The following is a 14,261-nucleotide window of genomic DNA, read 5'->3' on the forward strand; positions in this document are numbered from 1 at the left end:
TTTTATTATAACCCGGTCACACAAAATAAAGAACGAATCTCGCGTTGCAATATATTGGTTTATTTCAAATTCTTGGCTCAAGTAATTGCGACGATTGATTCGAGGTTTCAGCAGCGAAAACTTCTAATTCAGGGTAGGGTTTCCGAACCCTGTCTTTAGCTTTTTATGCCCGTTGTCTCGTCTTTTCTCTTGTAGTTGCCCTTGCTGAGCACAATCTACCGAAGAAGAGACATCCCCTGGTCGCCTTCGCAGTCTTTCTATTTCTGTTATTTTACTGGAACAAAACATAATCACACTATGAGCCTCAGCAGGAAATAGATGATTTTGTCGAACGAGCCAAACCACCTAAGGAATTCACGCACAAAATGGCCGCATACAGCAATCCATGGTACTCCTAGCTATGTCCTTTATGTCCTCTTTTCATCCTTTATGTCCTATGTCCTTTAGTTGCCTGAACAAGCTCGATACTAGATTACGCGCTACATAGGAATTTTCCGCCATTCAAAGCTCTGAACCTCTAAAGTACTGCAGTAAGGTAGAGAGGTGGGCGACTTGGAATTGATGCATATTGTAAAAACGTTAGCGCAAACAAGACGGAACACCAGAATGGAAGGACACAGTACGAGCGCTGTCTAACAACTGAAGTTTTAATGAAACAGAAAGAGAACACGACAAAAAACCAACACAAGCATGGGCAGAACGTTTAGGTGACGTCAAAGAAATGGTTGAGCTTGCGTACCTCGCAATCTGGTAGACAAACAGACGGTTCAGATACACAATCATTGCCCTCGTTTCTGATAAAGAACGCTTCAGCGAGTTCACGGGCCCTTTTGTCTTTATGTTTCAGCATAGTAACAGTGTAGCTTAAAACGGTTTGAATCCACATAAACTGCAATGGGCCGAAAGATGGACGTCGGCGTTCCCTTTAAAGTATTATTGTGCTGGCGAAGTCTTTCGTTGACGCATTTGCCGGACTGGCCTATATACGCCTTTCCACAGGAGAAAGGGATCCTATAGACCACACCAACGGAGCAGGAATCGACGGGATTGCGATGTTTCACCATGCAACCTACACTCACTGTTCCTCTAGCCCTCTTTTCAATAGCAGCAAAAGCTTTTGCAACTTTTTGGTTCGAAGAACCAAAAAGTATATCTGTACTGTCTGGTTGTCTACTAGATTGCGAGGTACGCAAGCCCAACCATTTCTTTGACGTTACCTAATTGTTCTGCGCAGGCTTGCGTTGGTTTTCGTCGTGTTCTCTTTTTGTTTCATTAAAACTTCAGTTGTTAGACAGCGCTCGTACTGTGTCCTTCCATTCTGGTGTTCCGTCTTCTTTGCGCTGATTTTTTTACAATATGCGCTAAAGTATGTTCTCTGAATGTAGACGCGTTTTGCAGCATCAAAACAATAAATGCGTTTGGCTTTTGGTTCAACTTGAGCTGAATTAGCAACAAGCATACATGCTGTGCTGCTTAGTTAATTAACTTTGGCAAGATTGCCGACACAGAAAGCGCTTGACATCAAAGTTGGCTACAAAGACTTACACAGCTGCCCTTTAGATGACTAAGCTGTAAAATGCGAGGCATCGTGGACGCGCCTTTCCTTAATTGCACTTGTACGAAAATGTTTCGCTAAATTGCGCAGTGCCTTTTAGCTCGCTCAAAGCGCTTAATACAGAGACCTTGCCGTAAGCATGGCAGCCGATTAGGGAGCACCATCTACAGTGGTCACTGATCAGCCGTTGAAACCAAATGCTTTCAGCCTGTTTTATGCGCAAAATTCCGTTTCGTTAATCCGGTCGATAACGCAGGGTGAATCGCGATAGAGCTGAATGGATGTTTACCCTAACGACTTTCTTATCTCATTGTCAGTTCACCCGAAAGCGAATCTCATTTATTTTACTGTGTCACTCCTAATCTTTCCTCCGGACTCCACGCTCGCATGGTAGAGATATCAGTAAACCACATTCCTTTAATTTATAGCTCCAACGAAGGCTTCCTCTGTGTTTGTTCATTTGTATTAGTTCTATTCGTTTTAAATTACTTTCCGCCGCTTACAAAAAAAGATGTTTTGTAATTTCATTTCACTAAGAGCTTTGTGCACCGAGCTTCATATATTCAGGCAAATTATTTTATTGAATGCAAACTTTTACGCCTTCTTTAATTCTCATATTTAAAGGGACTGTCTACTGCTCGGAAAAAAATTTTCTTATTGTGGCGAAGATGAGACGATCGTTCGTCACATCGGTTGCAGCGAGCATGCTTTTGCCCCATAACAAAGTAATTATATATCTAATTTGATGTTAAAAATTGTGAAAGAATGACCGCTAGCGTCGCCCAACAGCGATGTGGTCAATCTACTGGTAGGACAAGAAATCCTCGCAGGTAGACTCATTTTGCTTAAAAACAAACATGAATAACTTGAAATTGTATTTTACGCACTTGAGGCAGCTTTCCGTTGCGTCAGAGAGTAAGTTCTTGCTTTTTTTTTCTCACGCGTCCAAAAAGGCGCCATTGCCGCTGCTTGCGGCGCCGTCTTCGATTTCGTCTGCTTCAACTCATGCACTATGCCATGCGGCCATCCGCGCTGGTCGTATCGTGCCGCTGCATTGTTGTTAGGATGTCTCACATGTGCTGCGCTGTGAAGGCGTGCATTTAGCGTCTCTTTTTTATGAATCAACTTGCCTTGGATTGCGGCAGCAGTGCTAAAATAAACGCATAGACTGCGATTACAGCAGAAGAAGTGTTCTGTAATCGTATAATAAGGCTTCATTTAACCGCTAGCGCGCTGAAAACGACTGTTACATTCATTGCACTAGCGTTCAGCGAAAATAAAGTAATCCTCCAGAAATCACATCTGCTTTCGGTTTTAATTTTTACCGGCACTACAATCCTCATCGCGTCCACCAACCAGTGTTGTGGGCATGTTTCACGCCAATGGAAGATGACCGAACGCAGATCGAAAAATTCTGTTTTAAAAATTTCTACACACTTTCCAGAGAAACCCCTGCCGGGTTGGGCACTTCAGACGGTACGCTTTCTATTGCGTTACAAAACAGAAAAGCGATGAAGGACCGTAGACATTCCCTTGAACTTTTTCCCACCCACGATACTGTCTTCCATGAACAGTGTACATAATGTTAAGGTCATTTCCGCCCCATCGAAGAACGAGGCGAAGGAATGGACACAAGCGTAGATTTACAACTTAGTGTAATAGGGTGATGAAAGATGGTTTTATACTCTCTTGTGGCGCACATCTTGACATGTACATGTGAAATCACCTAAGGAAAGCACACATACTCTCCAACATCCATCCAACATTGTGACACCAAGAGCTGACCACGTCGATGAAACTCACGCCTATCGCTTCGCTGTGCAGGTCGAACTCAAAAACAGAATCTCTTTCTGCGATCGTACATCGCTGTTTTGTCTGCGAGAGTCCATTCCTAAAAACTTTGTGGCCGTAATTAGCATTATTACAGGAGCATGCGCCCGCGCATTCAAAGTTAGTTGCATAATGTTTTATTGCATTCAGGCTTCAGAACATAGTTTCAAGCACTTTCACTTTTTCGGACGTTACGTAATTTGCTCAGAAAACGAACGTCGGACAGACCGACAGAAGGCAAGCGCCCTCCTGACACCCGTCACTGCGTACACTGCTGAACAGCGCTGTGCAGTTCAAGGCAGGACACTTCATGTCAAAACATTGGAACTATTGCTTCACAGAGAGACACTAATGCATGTCCATCGCGAGGGCAATTCGCGGAAGGTGCAAGGGGACTAGCTTTGACTAATGGCACTTTTCAACGAAATGAATCAAAGCATATTGGTATGCAGCATTTACATTACAAGAAGCTTGAAACGCACCTGCTCCTGCCGTGTACAACATATGACTTATACAGTTCATATGTAGCGTCGGCGTATATTTGCGCACTTTGTTGCAATCGCAATGCTAGAGATTCTCTGCATAAAATCGCACCTCGCGCCAGCGACGCCGTCGTTCTGTCAACGGCGCTGCGTGCGCGGCTGCGTGGTAGTTCTCGAAAGTGTCCGGAGAGACGCTAGATGCATTTGACAGTAAAAGCGATAAAGCCAGGATATCCCACAGTACTGTTATGTTTCATCAAAGCTTGCGTAGCATGCTGTTTCGATGCACTTAGTTTAACGGTACGAGGAGCAGAAATCAATGCTAACCTTACTAAAGCCGAAGAGGACGCTTCAGTCTTTTAACATGCAGCAAGGTTTTTGACCGGGCTAGTTGGTGAAGATCCATTATAGCTTACGGCGCACTCTGACACACGGACGAAGAAGAGACACACGAAGACAAGCGCTGACTTACAACTGAGTTTTATTTCGATGGAACACACATGTATACACAGAACTGCACATGCGCGACTACATGCTGTCGAAAGCTTCCTTTGACAATGATAACTAATCATTTATGTCACTCAATGTTAGGAATGCATGCATGGCAATTCGCTTCCCGCAAGAATGATAGCTCCTTGGGGGATAGCACTATTGAAGGTTTACTAATTGCCTTTTTTTTTTCAATTGCTGCAGCTTCAATAATCAGCCTTTGTGCTCACTTGACGTTATAGCGATAACAATAGTACCACAAAAGATAGGAGTGCAGTGCTCTACTTAGAACAATGCTGCGCCAAAAGGTCATCTCTACCTTTTTTCGTTTTTTGACGGTGCTCTAGCAGACGCACACTGAAACATCTTCCTGCTTTGACCTACGTATGTCCCACCGCAAGAAAGGGAAGAAGATTACTTTTAAGGGTTCGTTTTTCTTTGTTAGGCACAATATTAATGAGAACTAACAGACAGCAATGCCAAGGAAAGTATAGGGGGTGTTACTTGTAGTAATTAGAATATAAATGTGAAGAAAGTAAAGTGGACGAAAAGATAACCTGCCGCCGGCAGGGACCGAACCTGCGACTGGTCGGTACTTTTCTGTACACAAGTTCACTGATCAGAATTCCATACGCTGTCCTTTTTTGCAGTCAAGATACGTCTTCAAGCTCAAAGTTTTTAAATGCGAAGCATTTCTTAGCGAACCTCTGGCACTTTGAGCGTTTCTATCTACGTATCTATCTATCTATCTATCTATCTAGCCGCCTACGTCTGGGTGCTCATCATCAGCGCCTCCTTAACTTGGTGTTGGCCAAAATTTGCATGGGAGGGTAAAGGATTTGGACGAATATGACTGTCGGGTCATTACATTGATAACGTGAAAATCCTGTCGCGTACGTCGTCAAACCCTTTCCACTGACAGGTGTGGCACATACCCGTTTACCACAGGCCGCGGTTTACGGGTATGCGCCACAGGTGATTGACAGTTCATATCTACCCAGGAACGGCGAGAACAGACATTGGTAGTTTTAAATGCGAGAGCGTTAAGAAACAACCAACATCGGCAGCGTTGACCGGACGAATGGAAAGAATGAAAATTAGGATCCCAGCAGGAATCGAACCCAAGCATTCTGCGTCGCAGTCAGGTATTCTACCACAGAGCCACGCCAGGTCTATAAACTGGTTTGGAAAAAACAGCCTACGCAGGCGTACATATCGATGCAAACGCGTCATTGTGGTTGGGGTGCTTGCTATCTAATTTACAGAAAAGCAATAAACAATACGTGATACTCCTACGATACAGGCATCATATCAGATTAAAGTCTGTGGCTCCAGTGCTGGCTCCACTTTGTAGCGTCTAATATACATTAAATTTGTATTCCTACGATTCCGCAAGCTATATGAAGCATTGCTCGATCCCGGACGAATACATGAATGAAAGTTACGTATGATATCCACATCACCGCCACCGTAACGGGCACTTAGTCCGCCAGAACGACGCAGTGTCCTCTTCATTTCTTACGAGGTTGGGCGATGGCGTCATGCTAACCGAGATGACGCCTAGATTGATTGACAGCCGCTTGTAGACTAGGCTACGTAGGCACGTACGCCCAGGTAGAGTACGAATACGACAAGCGCCATACCACTGATGTTGGTCTACGTAGCACTATCCTGGCCTACAAGCCTCGGACGGCCTATACCTAACCTACGCGAAGGGTGAATTCGGGTTCCGAGATGTCGCCGGCTCTATCGACAGACAATTTGTCGACAAAATGACCCGACCGCAATCCATGAATTCCAAGCAGCTGTACTATACCCCATACTTCACTACACGTGACCCCTCGTCACCGCCGATTACGACCGGATCCTATAACAAGTCATGACCAGCTGCTGGTGCTCACTGACACGGGATGAGGACCTTGTTCAAGAACTGTCAAGAAAGTGTTCCCCATATTCATACGGGCTCGTGAAACGTGCGTGCGTTATCCATCATAAGGGGACAAGTATAAGCACTACATATCCGCTTACCGCTTCTGGTGTTGGTAATACCCACTTTGCCGTTTGGCAGTGTTGACCGAACCGTAAATAACTGGTTTATATAACACATATGCGGCTCTTGAACATATATATGGCGTATGACATTTATACAGAATCTATAGCTTCTTTTGTAACTTGTCGCTCAGTAAAAAAAATTACGCCTCCAGTCACCTTCCCGGCAGGGGCATGTGCTTCGCATAACACGACTCCCACCGGTACGTGGGATCTGCCGAATTTTTACTATGCAAACTTTGCTAGGGCCTGAAGTAATTCTTGTGCTTCTTATTTAAAACGAATGGCTTGTTTGTGCGGCAGCACGCGTTCACTGTGTTGCGTTCTCTCTCATCAGTATCCACCTCGGGCGCCACCGATGGCGACGCTGCGAACGGCATTCCGGTGACGCAAGCAGGGGGTTCGGCTTTTAGGGGCGAAGCTCTTTAAGGCGGCACCCGTTCGTCCCTCGTAGTCGTAGTCGTAGTAGTCGTAGTGCGTAACCAGTCTTACGCTTTGACCTCCAAGGTGGTGCCGGTGGGAGATTTTTCCTGTGCGTTGTTGAACAATAAAAAATTCGCAGCGTGCGCGTTAACTAAAAGCCGAATTTTTCTGTCTCTCATTCCCCATTAGCAGCCATTGGCATGTTCCAGTAGGAAACGTTAGTAGAAGTAGAAGTGTAAGTGTTAGCTAAAAGCAGACTTCTTCTGTCTCTCATTCCCATTAGCAGCCATTGTTTACCTCCAAGGTAGTGCCTGGTGAGATTTCTCCTGTGCGTGATTAAACAATAAAAATTTTGTTCAAAACGCCGTTGATTGATGAAATAAACCAACGAAAGACGCCAGATGTTTTGTAAAAGCAAAACGAAAGAACGCCAGATGTTTCTAAAGCAAAACGAAAAGACGCCAGCTGCTTAACGAAAGACGCCAGATGTTTTCTAAAGCAATGGTTTTCTAAACAATGAAAATTCACAGCGTACATGTAAAATTAAAGTGAGCTGCAAGTCGTCATAACTCATTGAACCTTTAGTATAAACGCGCCCGATCTCACGTTGGTGATGATGTACTGGGCAGAATTCACGGAAGATTCACGGTTTACCGATGAACCTCCGCAGCTTCGCCCACTCATCATCATTCACTCCGTGGATATGCTGTGATTTTTTTTTTGTCTGCTACGCTCTGGCTAGAACAGCTGCATTTTCATTATACTTTGCTTGCATCGCACGGCGCTCCTCGACTGCTTAGTGTTTTTTTCTTCTATTGCTGGTTTTATCGATGGCTGCCAGCATTGCAGGAGGTTAAGAAACGCTTATAATTAATGCATCTTCTACATGCCCACAGCCATCGCAGTCAAAGATCGTCACTCCGAGTTATTAGCGTGACTCACTGGGCTCGGTGGCGTTGAAATACCTTACCTGAAAACGCGAACGTCTCGTGAAGCGAGTTGCTTCGTTGATTGAAAAGGTTTATTCAACAAATAGGAGAGATAAGTTAGCGGCAAAGGTGGGCTCCCAGTCCAGGACTCCAGTGGCCGTCGCTGTACGCTCAGCCTGATCCCAAATACCCTTCTGGGTGTCCAGTTAGCTCGAGCAAGAATGGCCTCCCAAGGCTGCCTGAGCGAGGTCTGTACCAGAGGCGAGTTTATGCGTGGCGGCCTGGGCATAACAATCACAAAACAACAACAACAACAACAACAACAACAATAATAATAATATAATAATAATAATAATAATAATAATAATAATAATAATAATAATAATAATAATAATAATAATAATAATAATAATAATTTTATTTCTGCCTCAAGGAATACTATAGTGACAGGGGAGCTGCAGAAAAAGGTGTCATAGATAGCTTGACCGAGCCGCAGCCCTTAAATACAAGGCGACAGCGAAAGGCAGTTCAAAGCAAAACCGTCACACACGTACGACTTCATGTTAAAAAAAAAACACTGCATTGCAAAACAGACAAAAAATGAGCAATCAGTGTTATCTACACTTTGTACACACAGCGTAAATTGCGTCCTAAAAAAAGGTAATAATAACACAATCCAAAGACCATCATGTCTCAAATAAGAGCACAAATAAAAATAGATACAGCGGAGGGAAAAACATCCTATTTGAAATTTCGCGAAATCTAAAATATATTTTGGGGTACATCCTTATAGGTGGAACGAAGTTTTTTATGGGTGCAGGTAAACAGGTGAAAGTTTGCAGAAGGAGGGAAGTGGAGGTGCTCTTTCCGGGTACTTATGCCTGCCGTTGGCACGAACCAGTTTTCAGGTTGCCTAAAAGGGTATCTTGTTTTCTTTTCTTCTAAGTTGGCGCGATGTCGGATGGGATTTATATTGTTTCTATTATAAAAAGCAATAGCAGAGCTATTTCTTGAGACTGGTATTTCTTTGCTATTTCTCGAGAATTGTTCACATTCCCACATAATGTGGGGAAGAGACGGTCGCCCCCCGCACCAGGGACATTGACCGGCGTATACCGTTGGCCCCATTGCGTGCCATAGTCCCAAGTGCGGATAGGTGTTTGTCTGGATTTTTCTGTATCTTCGAGCGTCTCCTACGCCCAGCCGCGGAAGCGGAGAAGCGTAGATGTGTCGTTCGCGATGCTGATGCTGCAGGATGTCGTGCGGGCTGTGCCCTTTTGGCATTAACGGGAGTCTAGGCAGCTTTGGAAGCGGAGCGCGATCAATTTTGTGGCTTATTTGCAAAACTTGGCGTTGTACCAGCAGCACTTGAGTTGAACGAAAGTGCACACTTCGCTGACAATTGTGGTGATAAGGACTTCTGTACACAAAACATTTGCCGTCAGAATAAAATTGATGAGTTCACCGACCAGCGGGTTATTGCGGACAACTAGCTTGAATTGTTGGAATTGGCACTGTATTTTACAACTTGTTGCACAAATATCGGCGCCAAATGAAACTACAGCAGTGGTGCGCATGGTACAGTTTGCACTCTCATGATTAGAGGTAGATACGCTCATGCGGATTGCCGCTCGTGCACAACATTCGTGATTTCACTCGCACAGTGCTGCCTAACCGGGTGTGCGTGCCTATCAATGGCGACGACTGGATGGCGCGTGCTATATCGTAGCGTGCTCACTCTTGGGCCACGCGCTCCGCTTTTCGCGTCTCATTTGACGGTAGGGCTTGGTAAAAAGTTGTAAATACCGGCGAAACGGGCCAGGAAAAGGAGACATAGCGCTCTTTCCCGCCCGCTTTTTGGCTTCCTAGGCCGATTATTCCTATTATTCACGGCGCTGTAACAAGATTGAATATTATTTCGTACAACGATCGCACTGCGCTCTGTCAGGAATCGACCGTTCAAAGTGATTTACACTGTTTTATTGCTAATGTAAATGCACCTACTTGTCCTCGGAGGAGCTGTCGTAGATGGTAATCAGTGCAAACTCCTAGCTTTGGGTCCAAAATCTTGCTTTAAACCTAATTTAAAATCCAATGGACGTCTTAAGCCTGCCGCGCAGGATCACTAGACTAGTCGCGGAAGAAGAGCGCTCGCATTGCATTTCAGACTGCATTACTAGTATCAAGGGTTCTAATAAGCACCTTAGCACTCCGTAACACATGCGTAGTTCTCAGGCGCTAGTTCAGTCTCTCTCAGAGGAGAACCCTGGTGATTGCGAAGCTGTTAGCATGGATATCGAGCACCTTTATTAGCCTTGCCGCACGAAGTGTTCTTAAAATGTCCAAAAGACTGTATTAATGAACAAGTGCAGGAAACGGTTTTCACTGTTAAGTGTGGTGTGTCTACGGAGGCTTTTCCAGAAATCCTTTCCATGTATTTACAGTCGACGCTGGTAGATTGGAAGGAAGGCATTTATGCGCAGAAATCAGGCATTTGCATTGGTTCTAAAGTTGCGGTGATTCTTAGTGATTTATACCTTAGCAAGATCGACAAACGTTTAGAGGACGCTTTAGGTAATTGCATTATTAAGGTTTTTCGGTACGTGGACGACTACTTGATTTTCTGTAGTGGTGACGACTTTGAATCGATGGTTACGTCAGTGAGCGAACAATTTGAATTAAATGGAGGAGGGCTTAACTTCACTCAAGAATTGCCTCAGAATGATAGCATACAATTTGTAGACATTTCCTTAACGTTTCAGGAGAACCACGTTTGCTGGCAATATTATCCTGGATCTTCTAAACCGCCGTTAAACTTCTCGTCGAAATATTCTAAGATTGTAAAAAATGGTATAGAACTTATGCAAAATCTGCTGCCATCTAGAGACCGCCGTGCGCATTTCCGCCATGCTAAAGCCTAAGCGCGCTCCGCATATCAACGTGTGGCGGCTGATAGGAACGGCAATGTCGACATATTTTCGTATGCTGTGTTGCTCAGGTTGAGAAAATTGGGATGCCGGAACGAAGGTTTGCAGGAAACTCACCTCGATGTAATTAGATTTCCTAGCGGCTGACGAGAAGCAACAGATCGTTGTTCGGCTACATGCTCACGACTAACGCCGTGTTTACGTTCGCCCTTCTTATAGATGCGGTGTGTGACAGCATGGGCGCGCATCAGAGAACACTCTTTCGTGTCATGCTGGAACGAGACAGTTTGCGCGCCGTGTGCTTGCAGGCGCAGACAAACCGGCTTAGTGTACGATCTTCAAAGCTGCATCTCGGCTACTGGCGGATGCTTGCAGTGCTGTTTACATTATTACTTTGTTTACTACATTGCGATCACAATTACATGTCAGAAAGGTAGCTCGCGCGCGTCATCGATTTTCAGCGAACGGACTGATTGTACTGAAGCGTCATGTCTGTAGTTTGTTTTCGATCGTGGGTTTAACAAGGTACCATTTCATGGAATGCTTTGCGCATGTATTGCTTCACTATGCGTATTTTTCAAGCATTTTATGTGATACCACTGCAAAATTCAGAGCGGCGGCCAGAATGTCCTGACCACGCTCCTTAATTTTTTTTAATGTATACTCCAAAAAGAGGACATATCAGGTTCTCCTAAAAGCTGATCTCGCTTCGGAAAATCCTGTATCCACTCCTGTGGGCTATATAATGTTAACAGATGATGTAAGTGCGTGTCAGTTTTCGCATGAAACTGAATAAAAAATAATGTTCCAGGAAACGCGTTACGATTCGACCGTAGGTGCGCTATCGTTGATTACGCGCTGAGGTGGTTTCGCAAGCGTTCAGTCGGCGACGCAAAACTGTCTTGCAACGGGTGAAACGGGGTCTCCTGCAGTAGGCTCCGAAAACGACGATGTGAACGCGAATATTATTGGCATACCGTGTTATTTACGAGCACATGTCGAACGGATATTGCATAAAATACGAACTATAATCGGCACCTACTCTTTGGAGCAAGTAACACCCTTCATGTTCACTTTTCACGTGCGTGATATTCGTAATTCTATACGTAACTTACGTCGGTGACTACAGCACCGAAATATTTTTATTTAAAAAAAAGAGGACAACGTTTTATTTTCAATTAGATGCACAATACATCAGGACGTAGGCTGTCCCTTATGAAATGCGCTTTTAAATGGGTCAACAGCACATTTTTACCACCATCGCTGCACCTATATTGTCACGTGGTCGTGACGTCACCAAGGCAGCAGTCAGCACGTCCGAGATGAAACTCTTTTTTAGGCCGAACTTGTGGCCGGGAAACTGAAAGTCAAGCTACAGCAATAAAGTGATAGCGGCGAGCAGAGCGTCGACCGTCGATCAACTGACAAGCGGTGAAGCGCGTCGGCATTTAAACATGTGCCGTAGAATATTCCAGCGTTATCGCTGGCTGTCGCGCAAATTCTAGAATGAGCTCGAGTGTGCGCGTCTTGCGCGCAATCTTAACAAAACGATCTACAATGATCGCGAAGATTTTCGAACAATGAGGCGCGGTTCGCCCTGAGCGTTGCTGACAGTCTTTGTGGGCGAAAACCGAATACAGAAAAAGTGATAATAAGAAACGCACGTGGCAGTATAGTCGTGTCGCACGCTAAAGCCCCTTCCCTACCATCCTACACTACACGCAGGATATTAGGATAGCTAAGCATGCTTTATTCGCTGCAATGAAAACAGAATTTTTAACCTATCGCATAGCTTCATTCTCAACGATGGCAGGCCCACATGTTCTCGTTGTGAGGCAGTTCTTTACATGTAATAACTGTCAACGCAGTGACTAGTAAATGCCGGTAACATAGTGAAGGTCCTTACACACTCGTCTGACAGTTTTACGCCCCGATTGATTACTTCCAAAGCAGATACAAGCAAGAAGTTATAGCAGCGGCAGCAGTACAATTCGGACACAAGCCTCCAACATGGCGCCGAATCCGTAGCTTCGTCAAACCTCCCTAAGATGGCAGCAATTTCGCATAAGGTCTATAGCCATGTCGTGGCTTAAGTTTTCTCTCACTAAGTCATAGTGAACCCAAAATGAGTGCCAGCTTTAACGCCCAGGTTACGCGTCTTTTAGGTATATGTTATCCTCGCGTGGCAGTGGCCACTGTCGCTGAACACTTAAAGAAATCCATTTTGTTAAGTCCGAGCATGGCTGCTGAAAGCAATAGGGAAAATCGTGTCTTCGGTATTCCTTATATTCATTGCGTACCTCGTAGGCTGAAGAAAGTAGGGGGTAGATACAGCGTTAATGTTGTTTTTACGGCAGCCAATGAGCTAGCTATGTGCCACAGTAGAGAGAAAGAATGACCGGGTGATAGAGAAGAACCGGACTGATATTAAATGCGAAGCATTTCTTAGCGAACCTTTCGTGCTTTCAGCCTATCTATCTATCTATCTATCTATCTATCTATCTATCTATCTATCTATCTATCTATCTATCTATCTATCTATCTATCTATCTATCTATCTATCTATCTATCTATCTATCTATCTATCTATCTATCTAATCTATCTATCTATCTATCTATCTATCTAGCTATCTATCTATCTATCTATCTATCTATCTATCTATCTATCTATCTAGCCGCTTGCGTCTGGGTACTCTCATGATCGCCTCGTTAACTTGGTGTAGACCAAAATTTGCATGGGAGGGTTAGAGGTTTTGACAAACATGAATGTCTGGTCATGACATGAATTATGCGAAACTCTCTATCTATCTACGCCTGGGTGCTCTCATGATCCCCTCCTTAACTTGGTGTAGACCAAAATTGGCATGGGAGAGTAAGAGGATTTGACGAGTATGACTGTCGGGTCATGACATGAATAACGTGAAAATCCTGTCACGTACGTCGTCAAACTCTTTCCTCCAGACACGTGTGGCACATACCAGTTTATCACGGCCCGCGGTGTACGGCTATGCGCCACATTTGATTGACAGTTTATATCGACCCAGGAACGGCGAGAACACATGGGTAATTTAAATGAGAGAGCTTTAGGAAAACACGGCAGCGTTGACACTATGAATAGAAAGAATAGGAATTAGGATCCCAGCAAAAATCAAAGCCAAGAATCCTGCGTGGCAATCAGGTATTCTACCACAGAGCCGCGCCAGGTATATAAACTGGTTTGGAAAAACAGCCTATGCAGGCGTAACCCTCGGAACAACGTCAATTGTGTTTGTGGTGCTGGCTAACTAATTTTACAAGAAAGCAACAAACACTACATACGTTCTTCTACAATACCGGCGTTATATATCGGATTAACGCCTGTGGCTCCAGTGTTGGCTCCGCTTTTATACCAGTCTAATAAACATTACATTTGTATTCCTGATTCAGAAAGCTATATTGAAGCATTGTTCGACCCCGGTGGAATAGATTAACGAAAGTTACGTGTGATATTCACATGGTTGGACCATAAAATGCACTTAGTTTCGATAACACGGACGTATGTCCTCTAACGTGAGGGCTGACGTTACGTCGCACCATA

This window comes from Rhipicephalus sanguineus, chromosome 4, assembly GCF_013339695.2.
Source record: "Rhipicephalus sanguineus isolate Rsan-2018 chromosome 4, BIME_Rsan_1.4, whole genome shotgun sequence".
NCBI lineage: Eukaryota > Metazoa > Arthropoda > Arachnida > Ixodida > Ixodidae > Rhipicephalus > Rhipicephalus sanguineus.